The following is a 4867-nucleotide window of genomic DNA, read 5'->3' on the forward strand; positions in this document are numbered from 1 at the left end:
AAAAAAGGCTTTTATGGCGCGTAATGCACGTCGTAAAAACCCTTCTATGACGTGCAGGCGCACGTCATATTATGACCAGTCATGGAAAGTCATTCACTTTTGACGACATGCTTCATACGCCGTTAAAAACTATTTAACGACAAATTTTGTGCGTCGTTGTTACTTTTTCTACGACATGCTACAGTACGCCGTTAAAAATTATTTAACGGCAGGTTTTGTGTGTCGTTGTTACTTTTTCTACGACTACTTTTGCATGCCGTTAATTGGCGAGAGAAATAATGACGCTGATTGTGCACCGTAAAATATGTAATACAACGACTAATTATGCCTGCCGTAGAATATGCATTTTTTTTTAAAAAAATTCATTAGGTTCTATTTGACCAATTTTGTACAATCTAACAAATATTACAAATAAGCATTACAAAACATCAATTAACTACCAAAATATTATTTGAAACATCAAAAAGAAACTATATCCATAAATTATAAGCAGTCAACAATTGTTTATACATTCCAAACATTCAAAAACTATATCTTTAAGTTCTAAATTGTACAAGAAGTATAAACCATCCAAAACTATGCATATCTAACTTTCTAAACATATTGACAATTACTAATAGATTATCTAAAACTATCGACAATAGTTCTTATAGCAGTAGCAGTTGCAGTTGCAGTTGCAGTTGTAGCTGTAGCAAATCCACTTGCTGCTATCACAAGGACGAGGGTGCCCAATGTATGTGTTAAGGCACCTAAACCCACAGCAATAGTTGGAGCAACTAACCTTGTTGCATTTCTTGTCTGTATGACAAATGAAACTTCACATAAGTACAAAAACCAACGACTCGGGGACAAAAATATTTCTTGAGGTATTAAGAAATGATCAAGAAATTTTAAAACATCAACAAAACATTGTCAAAATTAATAAGATAATTCAATGGCCCCATAAAAGCAATGTCATAATGAAAAATTAGCAAAAATTCAAGATCTCAACAGTTTCAACGTATATGCAAATAAAATCCACATAAAGCAAAATCTTTTTTTTCATACCTCTAATGAAGTTACCTCTTTTCCAAACTTTTTACCAGATAGCAGAATAAAGTCGAAGGATTGATGAGCAGGTCATCACTTCGATGAGGGGGTTTCTTCATGATGTCCTTATTTGGTGGATTGAATCCAAGGGTTGTCGCAGGAGGTCCATCTGTGACAAGGTTGACCCACAAGGGTTGGACAGGGATTAGGCCTTCCGGGGACCTCTAATGCCGCTATTAAAAATATTGAGGCAACCTCACCTATATTTGAGGAGATCATGTACCTGCAATAGGGTGAAAACCATTCATAACATGAGCCTAATTGAAAGTTCATTTATGCTACAAGCAGGATTATGAATTAACCTTTTCACAAAAAAATAAAATAAAATGAGAATAGATTGAAAGTTCATAGAAGAAAGCTGGTTTGATAGTTTCAAAAAAATAAAATAAAAATAAGATGTACTGGTGAATTTCTGGAACAATTAGGAACCTTAAGCAATAAAAGTTATACTGCACATACCTGCAAAGAAATTACAGGATAAAGTAGACCCACAATAACATCCATCAGATATGAAGATCTTCCAGACTTCAAAGATGAGATAATGAAATGAAACAACTGCACATATTAAGGAGCATGAGAAGATAATCGGAATTCAGTTGAAGATAAATAAGCCTCGATTAAACAGAATTCTTTAAAAATGTACCATTTCCATCCACTTCACATGGACTAGTGTTTGGGTGTCATGACAACTAAAAGTTTTTACATTTTGTTGGACCTTTGGAAATTTTATGCTTTTAACTAATAACCCAAAAGCTACACTGTTGACTTGAAATTGGACACTAAAAGAAAACTGTGCCTCAAAAAATCACTACAAGAAGTTTAAAATATAAAGCAAGTAATAAAAGAAAACTTATGGAGTATATAGCAGTGTTTGCTTGATTTTGTACAGAGTGAAAAATCAAGTTGTTGATTCATTTTACTTCATTGCCTTTGATAAGGATCCCCGAAATGGGGCTAATTTCTATTCTAAAAAATTAAAATTATGGGCAAAAAAGTAGTATTACATGATGAAAAATGTTAGTATTTAGAGGTTCAAAAAACAGTGTCCAATTTAGCTTAAATTTGACATAGCAGCTCAAGATGCAGGGGCATTGGGTGTTGAGAAAGTTTATGCTACGATCTACTAAATATTAATGAGATCACTTGACACTAATTTTTTTTTCTTTTTTTGATCGAAGAAAGTCAGTAATTAGTTATTATACTAACAACTTGGAAGAGTTGAACCCCCAATATCATTATACATCTCTCTCTGACTATAGACTTTCCCCTTTTACTAATCAAATAAAAGTGAAGAAGATGTAGTTAGCTTTTTTTGACAAATAGTGTCGTGGGTCAATTTTATTGATGGCCCAAATCATTGCTTGGTTGTATTCACTATGAAAAGGAATACAGTGAAATCTATACTTTTATACAAAATGATTTGGTTGCCAAATTGTTCTTTCATTTTCAAACAAAATACCCATTACTTAGGCTCATAGTTTCAAAAAATACTCTTGAGACACCGTTATGTTTGTGTACCATTTTACCTAAGCACCTTGTCTTTCTTTTTCAGCATGTTAGGCAATCAAACATGAAAAAAGAATATGGACAATATGATATAATAGCCATTTGAATCATGGAGTTCAAAGTGTACCATTTACAGTTCATCCATGACTAATTTCATTGAATAATTCATCAATACTATTTATAGACATCAATAACAAAAACAGGAAAAACTAATTCATTAATGATAATAGTTTATACTACTTCAAGCTTGGTTTTGGTTGATTATAATTTCTACCCTTGAATGAGCTCACAAAATTTGGAAGTCATAAGCCTTCAAACTTCCAGAAGACATTTGAAGGATCACAAATTGCATCTATTAACTAACCCTACAAGCAGCATAATCTTATTATTAAACCCACAAATTGAACACCCAATTATCAATGTTCAAAACATAAGTTTAGATTGTGTATGTGACTCAAACAAAAAAAACTAAATCTTTGCAGGAGCTTCAGAAATTTAAAATTGATTACAACAATAAAAAATTGAACTAAACACCAATAAGTCCAAAACACAAGAAAATACAAAAAACGTTTTCCAAAAAAAATATTTTCGTCCAAAACAAACAGAGCGTAAATTTAATTTTAAAGACACGATTTTACCATTTAGTAAAAAGAAAAAAGAAATTGTAGTTATCTATACTATACCATATATAAATTTTTCCTCCCTTAATTATCTTATAACACAACATCTTTAGTTAGCTTTTTTTGACTTTGGTCATTGCCTCTCAATAATTGGTAATTGCAAAAAATGATGAACTATGTTGCTGTATTATTAGTAAGATTCAAAACTTCAAAATATTGATTACAACAATAAAACTTGAGCTAAACCACCGTTTAGTCCCAACTTATGTATGACAGTGTTTGGGCTTCACATGCCTATTTGGTTGCAAAAAAGAAATAATTTCATTTTGAATTAATTACTTTAATAAATTTTAATTTATAAACTATGATTTCACCCTCTCTTTTTTTCAAAATCATAGTAGTAGAAATTGTATTTTTATACGTTAACAAACGATCGTTATGATTTTTCTCTCACAGACATACCGTCAAACACTCGGTTTGCAATGCTAATGCAAGACATAATAAGTGGATTGTTCTCTTGTGGCCATACTCTCTCAGACATAACAAAAAGCAGTTGCCTACTTTCTTACAGGCCACAGGCACACATTCTCTCTAAACAACCATTAGGAGAAAGATCAGAAAAGCAGAAAGCAGAGCATCAAAAAACACCTCACACATCAAAACTAGGCATTAATTGGAAAAAAAATTAGAAACAAAATAGAGAGCATACCTTAAATTTGAAATGTATATGGCGATTTCGAGATGTTTCGCCCCGAAATCAAATAACGCGAAACAAAACAGAGACAATGAGAGAAGACATTGAACTGTAGATGCATTGGCCCAAGAAGGAATTTGAGGAGAGAAAAAGAAGTGAAGGAGCTCTGAAAAGCAACCATTGCGGCCATTGTTGCTGTGACTCTCGAAGATTGCTACTTCTGCAACGAAGGAGGACGTTCTCTCTCTAACCTATCGTAACCTATCTCTTCACGATATTAAACTCATCAAACCCATCCATAAAATCTTCTTTTTTTTTTTTATAGAGACCTTCTCAAAAACCCCCAAATCAGGTTTTGTATTCTATCCACAATGTGATTGGGGGCTAATCAATGGCTCCGAAGATTAAAGACTCTTCGAACCCTCAATCTTTTCTTTTACACCCACTTTCTTCTCAATACCCTCCGGCGACAGTGTTGTTGAGATTTTGAAGAAGTTTGGAGAGGATGCCAGGGGTGAGAGACGCCATTGTTGTGGTTGAAATAGGGCGTCGCCGTATGGGTCAGAAGCCAAACAGTTGATGTATAATTCCTCTTTTTTTTTTTTTTTTTTTGGTTGAATTTGGCGGAATAAAATTTCACCTTGGCGCCTATTTTTTTTAACATACAATACATGACATGCATGGTGCGTCGTAAAAAGGTAATACTTTTAACGGCAGACGTTATGTGAGTCGTAAAAAGTGTAAAACTTTTAACGGCGGGCGTTTTGTGTGCTGTGAAAAGTGCAATACTTTTCATGGCTGGCGTATGTATGGTGTATAATTGATGTATTAACGGCACGCCAAATGCACGTCTATAGACACCCCATTTTTGACCGACCTTAAGACTCAGATGTCACCAACTGAGCGTTCGGTGATGTTGCATATTGCGCTCGTTCTGAGGTTGCGGAGTCTCGGGTGC

At 33.7% G+C, this 4867-nt stretch overlaps 1 long non-coding RNA gene across 5 annotated transcripts; it reads right to left on the reverse strand.

Annotated features, from left to right (window-relative positions):
• Positions 1–450: 450 nt before the first annotated feature.
• LOC114293756 (uncharacterized) lies at positions 451–4653 on the reverse strand. 5 transcript variants are annotated; one of them, XR_003640185.2, is made up of 4 exons: positions 3925–4534; positions 1549–1644; positions 1048–1312; positions 451–798 (listed from the first exon to the last, which is right to left on the reverse strand). It is a non-coding gene; the product is annotated as an uncharacterized LOC114293756 (long non-coding RNA). The 5 variants fall into 5 exon arrangements; XR_014342540.1 differs by having other exon boundaries at positions 451–1312; XR_014342541.1 differs by having other exon boundaries at positions 451–1391.
• Between the last annotated feature and the right edge of the window lie 214 nt (positions 4654–4867).

This window comes from Camellia sinensis, chromosome 10 (assembly GCF_055761805.1).
Source record: "Camellia sinensis isolate YWXY chromosome 10, ASM5576180v1, whole genome shotgun sequence".
Lineage (NCBI taxonomy): Eukaryota > Viridiplantae > Streptophyta > Magnoliopsida > Ericales > Theaceae > Camellia > Camellia sinensis.